Raw genomic sequence first — 19,666 nt, 5'->3', positions numbered from 1 at the left:
CATCTGTAAGCCAATTAGCAAAGAGGCTTCAAAATGTAGCCAACCAGACTTTGAGACATCTCTGACCCAATCAATAATTGCATCTGTTGATTGGTGGAGAATGCATATAAAAGAGAGAGGGCTAAATGGTTTTGAGACTGTCCAGCCCGAGACCATCTAGGGGATATGCTGTCTGCGTAATGTATACTGGAATCTCTGTCTATCTTTCTTTCTAACCTTTTTGTATCCTAGGATTTGTCTTATGATTTTGTATATCTTGTATATGTCCATTGCAAACATTTATGAGTTCGGCCTAAATTAACTTTGCAGCCTAGAGCAAACACTGTACTTATGCCATCACTAGAGATATATGATAAATTCTAATTATTCTAACTTTCTTTTTCTGTGTAAATAAATGTAATTGTTTATCTTTTTTTCCCTGTTGTTGCTTGTTTTTATCCTTATATAGTGTGGATAAGTGTGGCGCTAAGAAACAAAAGAGTATAAATGTATGTTAATGAGCAAAGTCAGACAGAATAGCCTCTGAAAGACAATATGCACAATAAAGTGTCTTAATGAAACTTAATCATAAGTGAAATTGAAAGCAATGTATAACCTATAGTGATAAATTGAAAATCCACAGGTGAAACATATATAAGCTGTTAGCTGGCACTAGCAGGAATAGGTGAAAGAAAAAGTGAATAGGGTATAAAGGGATCCTACAGCTACTACAAATCCCAGAGATGGGAAAGAGTAGTAAAAAAATAAAACATAAAGCGAAAATTGATATCAAATTTCTAAGACATCACTGAACTATATTACCCACAAATATGTTATCAGGCAAATAGTGAGAAAGTGGGACTAAAATAATAAAAATGTGGGCTGGAAACATGTGGACTAATGCTAGGAAATCAAACATAAACTCATAAGTTGCTGATATAACTAAAAGTCCAAAAACAATGGATATACATCTGGAGAAAAGGCTGAAAAGATCAACGACAACCCTGAAATGGTAATAGGAGTCCCTTAAATCCGGGAATGGTATCCACAGGATGGGGTATCCAGCTTATATGTGAAAGGGATAGGCAAAGGTACCCTTACCAGCAGTGGTGGACTCCCAGCCAGCGGCTTGGGAGTCAGACAAGCTTGCAATGGAGCAGGAGAAACAGCTCTTTGTCCACAACGACTGAAGATGATAGGAGAACTATGGCACTCACCAACCGAACCTCTCTGGTCTCACTGATTCTCAGCTTCAATGGTGCAGGTAAAGGGCTGCTCACCACAGATCAAGCTCCATGAAGTGGGTAAAAGTCCTCGAGGGAAAAGAGATCAAAAAGAGAGGCTCCCCATGGTGTGAATCAGCTTATCCAAAAGCTTTATTTAAAATGAAATAGTAAAAATACACTCTGGCTCATGAGTAGAAGTCAGGTATAAAAAGGCATAAAAAGCGCTTAAATCAAATGGTGGCAAGACAGGCATAACAAACCCAACACGTTTCGTCCGATAGGACATCAACAGGGGTATATGACTGTCTGCCACTCATGCCTGTATATATACATAAACTGATAATTAACAAATAATAGCAGCTGTTCACGCCATGAGTGCCGCCACTTCCGGGTCGCCGGAAAATGGCGTCAGTATTCACAGTCAACCAATCGAAATGGATCTCAAAATGGCCCATAACCAAGCCTCAATCTAAGCGACCCAATCAGGATGTATTATGGACGGCATCAGGATCAGGTGACACCACTCCTTCAACCCAAACAACAGACCCGGGGGTCGGCACGCCCATTAGGAATACGTCACTCCCCACGACCAATCCCGGATGCAAGAGGGGCTAGTGTGTGACATCCAATCGGGAATCGCGCTGAGGGCGTGTGACGTCACTCCGGCGAACAGCCGGAAGTGACAAGGACAATGGAGGCTGTGAGGCGCAAATGCGGGCCACGCCTCACTATAACGGAACACCTGGGCGTGAGACGTCACTCGGCAAACGGCCGGAAGTGACGAGGACAATAGAGGCTGTGAGGCGCAAATGCGGGCCACGCCTCACTATAACGGGACACGGGGGCGTGAGAACAAAAACAAACAAAAGGCTTGGAATGCAAATGCTGTCCAGCCAGAACAATAGAGGAATAAACCTCATAACGATGTATACATAGCGGCTGACATGGCACAAACATTGCTAAACAAGGAAAAACATCATAATACATGGTAATATGTAAACAATATAGTGTCCCAACACAGTGGGATCCATGATGGAATTAACACACTAATAGATGACAATGAACACCAAATATAGCAGTAATGTCCCGAGGAGCTGTAAATGAAAGATTGCAATATGAGACAGGGGCATAGGAAGGTAGAAACATAAAACTTAAATGTCCACCAAAAGTAGACAATAAGAACAATGGATAAAGTAAAACTGATATAAATATTCTAGACATAAAAAATTAAACAACTGTCCATTGAATAACCCATAGGTACATGGTGAAAAAGGTTGGAGTCAGGAAAACATCCCACCGATGTAATAAGTATATAGGTCAATAAATTAAATATAGATGATATGTCAATGTGAAACCATCTAATGGCTAGTCAACACAAACAATAAGTAGCTGATCATAAGGACAAAGGAAGGAGTAGTGAGACAAAGGGGAGTAACAAAATTAGGACTGATTGATGAAGGCATTTATGTCCCAATCAATATTGAGACCGAATGGCGAGTAGCATTTTAATTGGTGTATCCAAAAGGTCTCTAGTCTTGGCACGCCCCTCTTCAAGGATTCGCCCCTCCAATGGGGGATGAATTTATCAATAACTTGGAACTGGGTTCCATTTGGGTTTTGGTTATGGCAGTGCAAAAAATGTTTAGGAACACTATGATTTGTAAGACCCTTTTTGATGTTAGCTACATGTTCATTACCCCTCACAGCAAATGTACGAATAGTACGACCTACGTACTGTTTTTTGCAAGGACACGTGATCAAGTAGACCACGTATCTCGTTTCGCATGTCAAAAAATGTTTTATCTGGTATTCCTTCCCTGTGGAGGTGGAAAAGAACGTCTCCGTTCTCCTCCGCCCACAGACATTATGTATACAAACGTTGCACCGTTTGCAAGGGAAAAAACCTTTCATGTTGTGAAAGAAAGAGTGAATCGCAGGGGGGTTGATGATGTTGGGAGCAATTTGACTTTTGGGGCCCCTCTATAAATAACACCACCTCATTCTGGAAGCACAGGACCTAATATTGGGTCATTTTTAAGGACCCTCCAGTGTCTCAATAAAATCTCCTTAATCTGTCTGTGTTGTACAGAGAAATATGTCACAAGGGACCACTTATGTTTATTATCGGGGCCACCTTTGGGTTTTCCTACCAACAAAGACTCTCTGCTAACCTTAGCAATATTACTAATTTCCTTATCAATTTCTACCGAATCGTAACCTTTATTAACGAACCTGGACTTCAAAATCTGTGTTTGATGTAAATAGTCATTGAGATTGCTACAGTTGCGTCTAATCCGCGTAAACTGGCTGCGTGGTACTGATTTCAGCCAGGTGGAGTGATGGCAACTATCGACCGGAATTTATCCATTCCGGTCGGTGGGTTTAAAAAACGTTTTGGTTTCCAAATGGTCATCAACTACTAATATTTCAAGATCTAAAAAGTGGATAGTGGAAGGGCTGACCTCGTACTTCAGCTCTATCCCAACGTACATTTATACTCTTTTGTTTCTTAGCGCCACACTTATCCACACCATATCCGTACCACAATTTGTCTGATTGTTGTGTTGGCTGCTCTTCCTTTTTTTGGTTGGCGCACTATTACCTTTGATTTTTTGTTGTATTTTTAGACACGTATAGTGCTGCCTCCATATAGTATTTTTGTGTCAGTTGTATCCAATACTATGGATGTATTCGACTACCGTACCAATCATTCAGTGAATACTGAGGGTGTCTTCACTCTTTTGAAAACAGATGCCGAGATAGGGGGTCTGTTCCTCAGATTGAAGAATCTCATGGTATCCGAACTCCATCTAGACTGGGATATTGTCTTTTTGGAGCAGTACTCCAAGGAACATATGGTCCCCAGAGGACTTAGGTGGAATGTATTCCCCCAACAAGGTGACCTAGAACTAGAATCCTGGTTCTGATATTTCAATGAGGTAGGGATCTCCCTCCTGAAATTTCTGGTAGATAGAAAAAGAGCAAGAATGGTCGCTATTGATAGAGAGATAAAGGAGATCAAAGAGAAATTGGTTTCCTTTAGATCTTCTTCTGAGTATGCCACACATTCAACTTCCCTTAGGAATCTCTTAGAAAAAGAAGAGAAGGATCAAAAGATTAAAAAACAAAAAAAGTATACCAGGGATGTGAATGATTATAAGAGCGGTTGTGTTTTTTCCTGGCAAACAAAGGATGAGGTACCTACCGCTCCTGATGAGAGTTCATATCAGATGGACATCCCGGAACAGCAATATTCCCAATCCCAACCACCTCCACCTAAAAGTAGGGGTAGGGTTGATTATAGGGCTGCGGATTACCACCAACCTGCCCCCCCCAATACTCCAAAAACTCATCGGAGGGGACCTCTAGCTAACTCTAGAGGGAGAGATAGGGGAGAGGCAGAGGTAGAGGTCAGAGAGATAGATCCTCCAATTATGACCATCAGAGGTTCACACCAAGAAGAGAAAACCATCATGATAGATATAATGAACAGTACGAACATTTCTACCCACAGAGAACACCTGTGCGAACTTTTAACAGATACTCCCCTCTAAGGGATGACGGATCACGTGAGAACCGTAACTCCTATCACCGCTATAGGGAGACTGATTCTAACTACTATAACAGATCACCTTTTAATTACAACCAACAACAACTGGGCCCCGCCTATCAAGGGGATTTTCCCAAAGAACCAGGGAGACACAAACGAGCCATAGACGGAAACGGGGGACCCGAGGGGGGAGGCGCGCCCGACAAAAGAAAACGGGTTTAAAAGAAAGTGGGATATTCAATCTTAGTAAAGCGGATTTATCAGAGGCAGAACTTCTAGTCCTAGAAAAGGGCCTAAAGTTTGCCCCACCTAATAAACTGAATAAATTCAGTACTTTCATAGACATTCAGAAATATGTACGGAAACTAAATGTACAGAGATATATTATCTCTAATCCCACGAGACCAAATTCTGAGATCAACTCACATATAGTCCATTCGGGACTCTCAAACCCTTCCCTTTTTAACCCTCCTGGCCCCACGGCCCCTTCAATTAAAGTTTTTCGGGATCTTGTTTTACAGGATCTAGACAAATTACCCATTAAAAGGTCCTTCAGTAACCCCACCCTGAAAACCGGACTTAAAAAATTGTGCAAACTTAAAGACCAAGTTATCCGACCCGCGGATAAGGGAGGTGGGATAGTCGTTTTGGATAAAAATGATTATCACTTAGAGATGATTCGTATCTTGAGTGATACTGATACCTACTTTAGGATCTATACTAATCCCACCACCATTTATAAGAGATCACTCACTGACCTGATTGATACTGGGTTCCAGTTGGGCATTCTAAACAACAAAGAAAAAAGTTTCCTGATTCCGGTTGCTCCGAGAATCCCGGTAATATATTATTTACTGAAAGTGCATAAAAATGTCACTCAGCCCCCCGGTCGCCCCATCATCAGCGGCATCGATTCCATTACTTCCCGCATAGGGAAATATATCAATTTTTTCTTGCAACCCATTGTTCAATCTTTACCATCGTATCTGAGGGACACCAAAGATACTATCTCTAAGCTGAATAATATTGCTTACAGTAACGATCTCCTTTTGGTTACAGCTGACGTTACGTCACTATATACTTCCATACCCCACAATGCGGGTCTAGCGGCAGTAGAACTCTTCTTGTCCAGGGAAGAGTCCATCCCCAGAACCCAACAGAGATTCATCATGGACCTGTTAAGGTTCGCGACCAAACATAATTACTTTTGGTATAATGGGGATTTTTTTATCCAACAGAAGGGAGTGGCCATGGGCGCTAAGTTCGCTCCTAGCCTGGCCAATATTTTTATGGCCCGTTGGGAGGAGGATGTCGTCTATGCCCTCAATCCCCCGGAGCTAGCCCTCTGGGTGAGGTACATAGACGACATCCTCCTCCTGTGGAGGGGAAGTATTGAGTCCTTGCATGTCTTTTTGTGTAGGCTTAACGATAATGACATTGGGATAGAGCTGAAGTACGAGGTCAGCCCTTCCGCTATCCACTTTTTAGATCTTGAAATATTAGTAGTTGATGACCATTTGGAAACCAAAACGTTTTTTAAACCCACCGACCGGAATGGATACATTCCGGTCGATAGTTGCCATCACTCCACCTGGCTGAAATCAGTACCACGCAGCCAGTTTACGTGGATTAGACGCAACTGTAGCAATCTCAATGACTATTTACATCAAATACAGATTTTGAAGTCCAGGTTCGTTAATAAAGGTTACGATTCGGTAGAAATTGATAAGGAAATTAGTAATATTGCTAAGGTTAGCAGAGAGTCTTTGTTGGTAGGAAAACCCAAAGGTGGCCCCGATAATAAACATAAGTGGTCCCTTGTGACAAATTTCTCTGTACAACACAGACAGATTAAGGAGATTTTATCGAGACACTGGAGGGTCCTTAAAAATGACCCAATATTAGGTCCTGTGCTTTCAGAACGAGGTGGTGTTATTTATAGAGGGGCCCCATCCATTAAAAGTCAAATTGCTCCCAACATCATCGACCCCCCTGCGATTCGCTCTTTCTTTCACAACATGAAAGGTTTTTTCCCTTGCAAACGGTGCAACATTTGTATACATAATGTCTGTGGGCGGAGGAGAACGGAGACGTTCTTTTCCACCTCCACAGGGAAGGAATACCAGGTAAAACATTTTTTGACATGCGAAACGAGATACGTGGTCTACTTGATCACGTGTCCTTGCAAAAAACAGTACTTAGGTCGTACTATTCGTACATTTGCTGTGAGGGGTAATGAACATGTAGCTAACATCAAAAAGGGTCTTACAAATCATAGTGTTTCTAAACATTTTTTGCACTGCCATAACCAAAACCCAAATGGAACCCAGTTCCAAGTTATTGATAAATTCATCCCCCATTTGAGGGGCGAATCCTTGAAGAGGGGCATGTCAAGACTAGAGACCTTTTGGATACACCAATTAAAATGCTACACGCCATTCGGTCTCAATATTGATTGGGACATAAATGCCTTCATCAATCAGTCCTAATTTTGTTACTCCCCTTTGTCTCACTACTCCTTCCTTTGTCCTTATGATCAGCTACTTATTGTTTGTGTTGACTAGCCATTAGATGGTTTCACATTGACATATCATCTATATTTAATTTATTGACCTATATACTTATGACATCGGTGGGATGTTTTCCTGACTCCAACCTTTTTCACCATGTACCTATGGGTTATTCAATGGACAGTTGTTTAATTTTTTATGTCTAGAATATTTATATCAGTCGTTGTGGACAAAGAGCTGTTTCTTCTGCTCCATTGCAAGCTTGTCTGACTCCCAAGCCGCTGGCTGGGAGTCCACCACTGCTGGTAAGGGTACCTTTGCCTATCCCTTTCACATATAAGCTGGATACCCCATCCTGTGGATACCATTCCCGGATTTAAGGGACTCCTATTACCATTTCCGGTTGTCGTTGATCTTTTCAGCCTTTTCTCCAGATGTATATCCATTGTTTTTGGACTTTTAGTTATATCAGCAACTTATGAGTTTATGTTTGATTTCCTAGCATTAGTCCACATGTTTCCAGTCCACATTTTTATTATTTTAGTCCCACTTTCTCACTATTTGTCTGATAACATATTTGTGGGTAATATAGTTCAGTGATGTCTTAGAAATTTGATATCAATTTTCGCTTTATGTTTTATTTTTTTACTACTCTTTCCCATCTCTGGGATTTGTAGTAGCTGTAGGATCCCTTTATACCCTATTCACTTTTTCTTTCACCTATTCCTGCTAGTGCCAGCTAACAGCTTATATATGTTTCACCTGTGGATTTTCACTTTATCACTATAGGTTATATATTGCTTTCAATTTCACTTATGATTAAGTTTCATTAAGACACTTTATTGTGCATATTGTCTTTCAGAGGCTATTCTGTCTGACTTTGCTCATTAACGTACATTTATACTCTTTTGTTTCTTAGTGCCACACTTATCCACACCATATCCGTACCACAATTTGTCTGATTGTTGTGTTGGCTGCTCTTCTTTTTTTTTTTGGTTGGCGCACTATTACCTTTGATTTTTTTGTTTTATTCTTATATAGACAAAGGTTTAATCACTTATATTAGTATCGTTAATCGTTTAAGTGAGGTATAAATATTTCTGAAACACTATGCTGTGGTTGTACACAGCAGATGCCGATTGTCTGGAAGACACACAGGACAGAGCCCTGCTTATGTAAACAAGGCAGAGCTCTGTCCTGTCAGTGGGAAGTTATGGATTTTCTTTCCGCCGCAAAGCAGGGAATAAAATCCATTACTTTTGTAAACGCAGCACACAAAGTACACCAAAACACTGGTTACACACACATTTAACCCTTTGATTGCCCTAGCTGCTTAACCCCTGTCTATGCCAGTGTCATTAGTACAGAGACACTGTATATTTTTAGCACTGCTCACTGTATTGGGCTCAGTTCACACCAGTGCGCTGTTCGAACTCGCATGTGATTCGCACCGCACTGCAGTGCAAATCACCTGCGATGTCTGTGCGATGCGATTTCAGCCATACAGATTGTATGGCTGAATTTGCATCGCATTCGGACCAAACTCGCACAGGACCCTTTTTTTGGTCTGCACCAGAATCAGATCGCATAGGTGTTCACACCTATGCGATTCGATTCATGTCCAAACTGACAGTTCGCACTGCAGTATGCAAACTGATCTGAGGCTTTCATTAACTTTTTATTGACACCCACAGTTCGCATAAGGCAGTGTGAACTGCCTTGCGAGTCAGATGCAATGCGAGAACCCACAGTGGATTCGCAGCGTTCCCGCATTGGACCTATGTGAACCGAGCCTTATGCCCCGTACACACGGTCGGACTTTGTTCGGACATTCCGACAACAAAATCCTAGGATTTTTTCCGACGGATGTTGGCTCAAACTTGTCTTGCATACACACGGTCACACAAAGTTGTCGGAAAATCTGATCGTTCTGAACGCGGTGACGTAAAACACGTACGTCGGGACTATAAACGGGGCAGTGGCCAATAGCTTTCATCTCTTTATTTATTCTGAGCATGCGTGGCACTTTGTCTGTCGGATTTGTGTACACACGATCGGAATTTCCGACAACGGATTTTGTTGTCGGAAAATTTTATCTCCTGCTCTCCAACTTTGTGTGTCGGAAAATCCGATGGAAAATGTCCGATGGAGCCCACACACGGTCGGAATTTCCAACAACACGCCCTGATCGGACATTTTCCATCGGAAAATCCGAGCGTGTGTACGGGGCATTAGTGTTACTAGTTCCCAAAAAATGTCAAAAGCATCAGTTAGTGTCCGATTGTCTGCAACAAATCCGCGGTCCAGCTATAAGTCGCAGATCGCCCTTACTAGTATAAGAAATAAATAACTAAAAATTCCAGTGTGTATACACTATAGTTTGTAGACGCTATAACATTTGCGCAAAACCATCAATATTTGCTTATTGTGATTTTTTAACTAAAATATGTAGCAGAACAAATATTGGCCTTAATTTATGAAGAAGTTTAATTGGATATATTTTATAGCAGAAAGTAAAAAATATTGTTTTTTTTTTCCAAATTGTCTGTCTTTTTTTGTTTATAGCGCAAAAAATAAAAAATGGAGAGGTGATCAAATACCAGCAAAAGAAAGTTCTATTTGTGTGAAAAAAGGACATAAAATTAATTTATGGACAGCACTGTATGACCACACAACTGTCAGTTAAAAGTAACAGTGCAGTATCACAAAAAATGGCCTGGTCAAGAAGGGGGGGGCAAAATCTTCTGGAGGTCAAGTCGTTAAAATAGACTTTCCAGATTCCAATGATTCAAAGGGAAATTTAATCGTTTTTTTTAAACTAAGGGTAACCATTTCACCTAATAATAAAGCAATAAACTTAAAAAGTCATAAATAATAAACTGATGGTAATGTGCACTCACCCTCTGGGATGCAGCCAGCAAATACACTATCCCAAGTGTTACTTACAATAAAAAAAAACTAAATAAAAGTAGTAACAATTTAACAAGCCTCTTCACAATCCATAAGTAAATACTACGACAGCTAAAATCAGAACAAATTGTAAAATAATTGAATTGAAAAGTGCTGTGCTATGTAATATGCACTATACACCCAATAATTGGATACCAAATGTATATATAACATAGAAACACACAAATATTGACCAATGGTGAAGTGCCAATAAATAATAAATTAAAAAAATATAAGGGAGTGAAAACTCAAATACACAGTAAGTATTTAGTGCTCATGTGAAAAAAACATATAGATTCGTAAAATTCATAAAGCTCGTAGAAGTCCATAAAATATATGCAAGGAAAAAAAAATTATATATGTATATATAGAAAGTAATAAAGTGCTCATGTGCAAACAGAATGTCCTGCTGTGTTTCTAACCATTACGCCGGGTAGTCCATGCAATCATAAAACAGCTTGGTAGGTGTTCAAATGTGCCAAGGTGTCCTCCCTCCAGTGATCCCCTAAGTAGTGAATGCTCACCTTAGAGCGTGTGACTTAGCGATTAAGCCAAGTCTAAACACGCATTAGAACCTCCTCTGGGCTCAGAAGGGAAAAACTGCATCCAGTGAAATACCTCCGTTTATGCAAAAACAAAAGCACTTGATAGTGTAGTAGGTTTAAACAATATAATGGACACAAGCAAACAAACCCTAATAAAGGGTACTCACATTTATAAAGTGCGTCTAGTGCACCACTCTATTGCCAGCAATAACCAATAAGATTAGATACCGGAAAGGTATGGGGGTGATGTGCGTTTCCTCTTATGGCAGGTAGACTGCTTCTCCGGCCGTCCTGTCCCCTCATGCCAGACTTGCTATATATACATATATTTTTTTTTTTCTTGCAATTATTTTATGGACTTTTATCAACCTTATGAATTTTACGAACCTATATGTTTTTTCACATGAGCACTAAATACTTACTGTGTATTTGAGTTTCCACTCCCTTATATTTTTTTATTTATTATTTATTGGCACTTCACCATTGGACAATATTTGTGTGTTTCTATGTTATATATACATTTGGTATCCAATTATTGGGTGTATAGTGCATATTACATAGCACAGCACTTTTCAATTCATTTATTTTACAATTTTTTCTGATTTTAGCTGCTGTTTCCTACATTGATCCTATTACCTTTTACATATTTTTATATTTTTGATGAGATCATATTTATTGCATGGCGTAGTATTTACTCATTAATGTTTGCACGAATTTTGAGACGTGTTTAACGCCAGCAGCTTTTTCTTTCTCTATACATTTAATGGGCATCTGGTCAGTGGTGGCTCGCAGGATTCTTTGTATTTTCTAGCTATTCACAATACAATTTAGCCTCTGTAGTGTCTTTTTTTCTCATGAGAGGATTATCTCATGATTGCAGCACTCTCCGTCTATCCACCACAATAACAGACAGAGTGCAAATATAACACTGCTCTTTCAATTATGCAGCTGCAAGATGTAACCCAAAAACAACTGTCATTATAATAGTACAAATACATACACATCTCCATACATATATATCTACACACCCACTTATACATACACTATATTGCCAAAAGTATTGGGACACCTGCTTTTACACGCACATGAACTTTAATGGCACCCCAGTCTTAGTCCGTAGGGTTCAGTATTGCGTTGGCTCACCCTTTGCAGCTATAACAGCTTCAACTCTTCTGTGAAAGCTGTCCACAAGGTTTAGGAGTGTGTCTATGGGAATGTTTGACCATTCTTCCAGAAGCGCATTTGTGAGGTCAGGCACTGATGTTGGACGAGAAGGCCTGGCTTGCAGTCTCTGCTCTAATTCACCCCAAAGGTGTTCTATTTCGTTGAGGTCAGGACTTTGTGTAGACCAGTCAAGTTCCTCCATCCCAAAATTGCAAATACATGTCTTTATGGACCTTGCTTTGTGTGCTGGTCCAAATCATTTGGTGAAGGGGGAATTATGGTGTGGGGTTGTCTTTTTAGGGGTTGGGCTTGGCCCCTTAGTTCCAGTGAAAAGAACTCTTAAGGTGTCATTGTGGACAATTTCATGCTCCCAACAGTTTGGGAATGGCCCCTTCCTGATCCAACATGACTGCGCACCAATGCACAAAGCAAGGTCCATAGAGACATGGATGAGCGAGTTTGGGGTGGAGGAACATGACTGGCCTGCACAGAGTCCTGACCTCAACCTAATAGAACACCTTTGGGATGAATTAGAGCGGAGATTGTAAACCAGGCCTTTTCGTCCAACATCAGTGCCCAATCTCACAAATGCGCTTCTGGAAGAATGGTCAAACATTCCCATAGACACACTCCTAAACCTTGTGGACAGCCTTCCCAGGAGATTTGTAGCTGTTATAGCTGCAAAGAGTGGGCCAACTCAATATAGAACCATATGGACTAGGACTGGGATGCCATTAAAGTTCATGTGCGTGCGTGGGAATCGCATAAGGCTTTTATAAGGGGAATATTAATAGGAATCGGAGCAGGGAAAAAGAAAGAAAGGGGAAAGAAAATGACCCTCCTATATAAAGAGATACAGGAATTAGAACAAAGGACGAGATCTAAAGGTATCCCAGAGAGGCAAGAATTAACAGCAAAAAGGAGGAGTTAGAGGAATTGTTAGAACAGGAGAGAAAACGTGCTTTACGTCTAGTAAATAAGAAAAGGTGCCAATGAGATAACAAATATGGGAAATGGTTGGCTTGAAGAGTAAAAGAAAAAAAAATATATGTCCTTTATCCTTAAAATTAAAAACGATAAGGGAGAGTTGGTGTACTCTTCTCCTGCAATAGCGAATATATTTAATTCATATTATAGTTCTTTATATAAGGTGAGCCAGAGAGGAGAAAATAGAGGGAAGTGGGAGATTGAAGCTCAGGAGTATATGCGGGGCCTAGACCTTCCCAGGGTATCTAAGGCGGAGCTTGTACAACTTGAAGCTCCGATTATGCTAGAAGAGGTGGGAAGACCAATAAATAACATGGCCCCAGGAAAGAGCCCAGGCCCCGATGGATACTCTATTCTGTATTATAAAAGATTTCAAAAGTTTTTGGTCCCTAAGCTATTCGACTATTTGAGTGCATTAGCAGAAAGAGAGACCCTCTTAACTATTGGCCCATATAATCCTTATTTTAAAAGAAGGGAAGGATCCAGCATCCCCAGCGAGCTATAGGCCAATATCACTGTTAAATACAGATATTAAGATCTTCGCCAAAATAATAGCAGAAAGATTGAAACCTCTTTTATCAAGTTGGATCCATAATGACCAGGTAGGATTTGTGACAGGGAGAGAGGGGAGGGATAAATCCCTGAAGTCTATGTTCATGAAACACGAGGGAGGGAGGCCCCAGTTGCACTGCTGTCAATAGATGCCAAAAAGGCCTTTGACAGGGTGGACTGGGGTTTCATGTTTGGAACATTGAAATATCTGGGTGTGGGTGAGAGAAAGATGTGATGGATATCGGCCTTCTACCACCACCCAACGGCTAAAATTAGAATAAATGGGAATTTGTCTTGTCCCCATCAATTATTAAATTAATTATTTAAAAAAAAATATGTCCAAATCCGAGATTTTGAATATAACTACATGAGGGAAGAGCAGCAGGCAATCCAACCCAAATTCCCCTTTAGCAGAGAAAAAACGCTCCTGCGCACAAGTGGATAACCAGACAAGTAGTACAAAGACACAGGAATTGCTGCCCTCAAGGATGGGGAATCCTAATAGTCAACTAGAGAAAAGAAAGAAAGGGCCCACCAGCCATGTGCATTATCCTTTGGATGTAAATTTATTAAAAACAATGATAAAAAGGAACTACTCACAAACAATTGTAGAAGATCTCACAATGTAAATAGTCATCGACTAGCAGCATGCAGTCTAGGATGAGCGGAGCCCTCCAGAGGTCATACAGGAACTCACAGGGATCACTATCAGCAGACGCGTTTCAAAGGGAACATCCCTTCTTCCTCAGAGCTCAGCAGTGAACCCTCGTTCAGCAGTCCCTATACATATATGTGTGCCCACATACACTTTCAGTCAATCAGAAATAATGCTTAGGACCCCTTCCTGTTACCCCCCAGCCCAGTGGGCGGTCCAATCAAATAAAAATAAAAATAATACTGGTAATAAAACGGCCATTATAGGGGCATAGCTAGACCCTTGTTGTAGGCAATAGCATACCGTACATGTGATGTGTGCAAATGGTTGGTAGGAGGGCCCTCCCAGTCCGTGGTGTTAGGGTAAATAATGATCCCTTCAGTGGCCGCTCATGGCATCCATATAATACGAGGAGCCATGCCGCCAGGTCTGCACCATTGTCCACATCTTCCTAGTTGGTTTTGCAGCCCAGAATGCAAGCCAGCATGTTTGCGCTCCAGGCAGGAGGAAGGGGCGGGCCTAGCATCCCTTCCTCCGCGTCATCCGTTGCACGTCAATGACGTAGGCGGCGAGGAGCTGATTGGCGCCATGCTACTGGGGGCAACATTAAAGAGGTCAGATAAAAAACCACCATAGCCGTATGAGCAAGCCGCTCACCAGGCTAGATAAAACACAATAGCTGCCCGGCACCAGCCCAACCACTCAGCCGCCGTCCAGGCAGCAACATAAGCGGAACAAAGGACAATGCAGCCCCCACAAGAAACAAATGAATAAAAAATAAATAATTAAATAAAAGTGACACCCGAACACCAACAAAAAAAAACAAAAAAAAAATTAAAAAATGATACCAACAAAAAAAGATCACAGTGTAAACACACACCGTACATGCATGCCATACATGTGCACCCACACCACTGGCCAACAACTAAATCGATCTAAGACTGTCATATGGGGAGATTGGAAAAATCGTTTTAGAGAGGAGACTATGCAAGAGACTGATCCTAAGGGTCACTGCCACATCCCAAAACAAGCTCGTGGAAGAAAGGGGTGCCCCCAGGGATAGTATGGGCAGGGAACCAACATAGGATAGTAAGGGAAAAATACAAAGTATATATAAAAATTGATAAATCTTATTCAAAATACAAAAAAAGACAAAGAATTATAAATATCTAAAAGCAGTAAAGAAGAACATGGTAACAGATGCAAACATACTAAAAAACCTTTTCCTAAACAGCTATTCCCCAAACAACCACCTCCAAACCCCCCCATTAATGCTCCGGGCTCTGTGGCACCTATATCTATGAGTGGCATTGTGGCACCACCACCAGGTGTCATCCTTCCATCCATGCCATCTGTTAAAATCCCAGCAATATTTTCAAAAAATCAGACCAATCCCTCTGCTCCCCCAAACCCAGGACTGTTTTAATATCTTCACTCCCCTCCTCACAATTGAATATCATTAACCTTTCAGCACACAGTCTCACGGTAGATGAAATCTCAGTTCTTTTGAAAGGGCTTACTTTCTGTCCAAATAACAAAATTGATAAGTTTACAGCTATAAAGGACTTGCATCTTTATACAGGTAAACTACTACTCAACAGCATGTTCGAAAAACAAAAGACAGATAGTGAAGGCTGTCGTACTTTTAGTGAACGACAGGCCCTTGACAATCTAAATTCTCTTTTGGAAGAGAATGAACCTAAAGATCTCATTGACACAATAGATTTGGAAACGCTTCTCGGAGACACTCAAGACCCCTCTACAAATGCCCCACCTCCAAAATCTTCCCTCAAAAAGGCCTCCTCCTTGTACCCTGCCCCCAGCTCCAATCATGGTGTCAAGACCTTCCTTAAGATGGCTTCTCTTGAGATTAAATCTTTAAACCACACATCCCCTCATAATGAGAATTTAACTCAAAGTGAAAAACTGGCTCTACACAATCTATCAAATAACCATGCTATCACGATGAAACCAAGTGACAAAGGGGGAACATTGTCCTTTTGGACAATGAACAATACAGCAAAATGTGTTTAAACATCTTGAGCAACCGTGACTGGTATCGCCCAGTGGGCACAGACATTGTTGAGGCCTGCAATAAAAAGTTCTACTCGTTTGTAGATGATGCTTTTTGCAATAAAATTATCTTCAAACAAACCTGGGATTTCATGCGCACCCCCTATCCAAGATTGGCAACCTTTTATGCATTGCCAAAAATACATAAAAATCCTACCAATCCACCGGGTAGGCCAATTCTTTCGGGTAATGGATCTATTACTGAAAATTTGTCCAAACTAATAGATGAACATATTAGACCTTTTGTTCTCACTATTCCATCGTATATTTGTGACACCATTCATCTCCTACAAATCATAGAAGATGTTCAAGTTCCAGCCAACGGCATTCTTGCAACCATTGATGTAGAAGCCCTTTACAGTTCAATACCACACTGTAAAGGGTTGGCATGCATCCGTAAGGTATTTTCTCGAATCAGCCATAATGAAACCTCCTTTAATGAATTCATACTTCTATCTCTGGATTACATATTAAATCATAATGTGTTTTCCTTTGATGGTTCTGTGTTCCTCCAGGTACAGGGCATAGCCAGGGGCACTTGATGTGCCCCTGGCTACGCCAATCTGTACCTGGGGGAATGGGAAAATACAATCTTCATTGACGAGGCTCTCTCAATGTACCACGTCATCATGTGGCACAGGTACATAGATGACATCTTCGTCGCCTGGGACGGCCCCCAATCTGATCAAGTTGAATACCAACGAATTTAATCTTAATTTTACAATGAATTCTGATGTGTCCAAAATCACCTTTTTGGACATTGAAATCTTTAAAAATGAATCTAACCTACTATCTTGTAAATTGTTCAGAAAGCCCACCGCAGGGAATACGGTCTTGCACTCTTCTAGCTTCCACCCTAGACCTCTTATAAACTCTATCCCATACAGTGAATACTTGCGTATCAAGCGCAACTGTTCTAATCAGTCAGATTTCAAACGTGAAACTAACAATTTGAAAAAATGGTTACTTGAATGTGGCTACAGCCACAAATGTCTCAAGAAAGCATTCCAATGTGCAAATGCTAGCAACAGGCAGGAGCTACTTGCACCAAAAAAAACCTAAAATCTCAAATGAAAGCCATAGAATAGTCACAACTTTTGCCAATGACCATACTAATTTCATGCAAATATGCAAGAAATATTGGCACTTGCTAACCTCTGATCCTATTATAGGCCCTTTCGTACCTCCTTTTCCAATGATCACCTACAGACGAGCCACCTCTGTAGGTGATCTATTGGTCCAGAGTGAATTCCGTGGCTCAGTGAGAGGCGACCCTTGCAAAACAGTGGGAATGTTCCCATGCTGATCTTGTCCCTACTGTAAATACATGGACACCAGAAAAAACATTTACCTACCCAATGGCATGCCGTTCAGACCAAGGCATTACTCTAACTGTCAGACAACGGGAGTAGTCTATCTGCTTCTATGTAACTGTAATTGTTTTTATATAGGCAAAACGGTACAAAAATGATGGCAAAGACTATACCGCCATATCAGGGCTATGGAGACTGCCAACCCTGATCTGCCATTGGGCAGACATGTTGCCCAGACCCACAATGGTATCTGCCCTACCATATCTGTTTTAGTTCTTTATCGTCTGCACCCAAGCCCACGAGGTGGAGATTTTGACAAATATCTCCTATAACGCAAGCTTCGGTGGATCTCAAATCTTAATGCCACCTCCCCGCCCGGCCTCAACAAAGCTTTTAACTTAAAACCCTTCCTGCCAGGTTTTGCGACAGGGGGCTTCAACAAAGAGCTATAGACCCATAAAAACTTCTTTAAAAGCTACTGTATGTCATTTTCAATGGGGTCCTCATGCCATTCTCCTCTATTCTATTCTACAATTCCTTTTTTTCTTTTTCTTCCTCCCCCCTTTTTTTGTTGTTATTTTATATTACTGGCTTACCATTATGGATTTATTATTCTGTTTTTTGAAAAGTCCATCAATTTATGAAGTCTTACGAAATTTCCAATGTACAAGAGTCTGCTGATCATAACTGTATTTATGTTTTTTATCTTCTGCAGGTTTATTGTTATTTCTTTGTAGCACCAATGCACGTAGATGAGGATCCCACATCCACTTCAGTTCCAGCTTCTAAAGTCTACCTATATTGCACATGTTCTTTTTGTCTCATACCATCATTGTTTTATTCACATTAATATATATGACCATCATTGTTTACTAATTACGGGATGTCCTTTGTCATCTGTGGTCTGGGTGAAGCTCTCTCCCCCATCTCTGGTGGCTGTGGCTCATCGGTGCTCCCTGGCATCGGGGGGCCTCCAGTCCTTTTCTCACCTAGGACCGGAGGCATTACTTGGGGTGGTGACTGCGCGCATGCGTTGTGGCTTCTTCTGGCCTGCTCACTGGCCTTCTTTCCATCTTTACCCACAGCCGCCGCCCACCTATGGTGTCGGCGGACGTCGCATCAGTCGAGGAACCTCTATTAGAGGGTTCTCACACACAGCTGTGTTTGTTTACACAGCTGAGTGATTATGCCTCGTCAGGCCTTATTCAGTCTCTCGGGCCACACTCCCCTATACAAAACTGTTGTGATTGGCTGTTTGTCACACACCACTCCCACCATGGGGCTATTTAAACATTGGCTTGTGCGGCATATTACTGCAAAATTACAAAAAAAAAGACCAAAAATTTTGGAAAAGAAAAAGTTTTTTTACTTTTTTTCTGTCAGTAAATTTTGTAATTAAGTAATTTTTCACCTTCAATGATGTGCGCTGATGAGGCAGCAGTGATGGGCACTGATAGGCTGTACTGGTGGGCATTGATGAGGTGGCACTTATGGGCAATGATGAGGCGGCACTTATGGGCACTGATGAGGTGGCACTGATGAGGAGGCACTAATATGCCACACTTATGGGTACTGATAGGTGGCACTGATATGTGGCACTGATGAGCACTGATTGGCGCCACTGATCGGAACTAATAGGCGGCACTAATGGGCACTGATAGGCGGCAGTGGCGGGCACTGATAGGTGGCACTGGTGGGCGCGGATAGACGGCATGGATAGGCAGTACAGATGGCCACTGATGGGCATTGATGGGTGGCACTGATGGGCGACACTGATGGGCACTGATAGACAGCAGTGATGGGCATTGATGGCCAGCACTTGTAGGCGGCACTGATTGCCAGCACTGACTGGCATGGCTAATGGGCACTGATTTGTGGCACTTGTGGGCAGTGGTGGGCACTGATTGCTGCCCCTGGTGGGCACTGTATGCTGGCATTGGTGGGCACTGTATGCTGGCATTGTTGGGCATTGTACTGTTACACTTTATTTCTTTATTGTAATCAGGGCACTGATGATCAGTGCCCTGGTTACATCCCTAGATGTCCCCCTGTAAGGAGATGCCGCTGATCAGCTCTCCTCTTCTCACACTCTGTCAATTACCGGCATCTCCGTGTTTACATGCGACCGGCTGTGATTGGACACAGGCGATCACATGGTTAAAG

The sequence above is a fragment of the Aquarana catesbeiana genome, linkage group LG07 (genome assembly GCF_042186555.1).
Source record: "Aquarana catesbeiana isolate 2022-GZ linkage group LG07, ASM4218655v1, whole genome shotgun sequence".
NCBI lineage: Eukaryota > Metazoa > Chordata > Amphibia > Anura > Ranidae > Aquarana > Aquarana catesbeiana.
The sequence above is the reverse complement of the archived record's forward strand: the minus strand, read 5'-3'. Positions refer to the sequence as shown.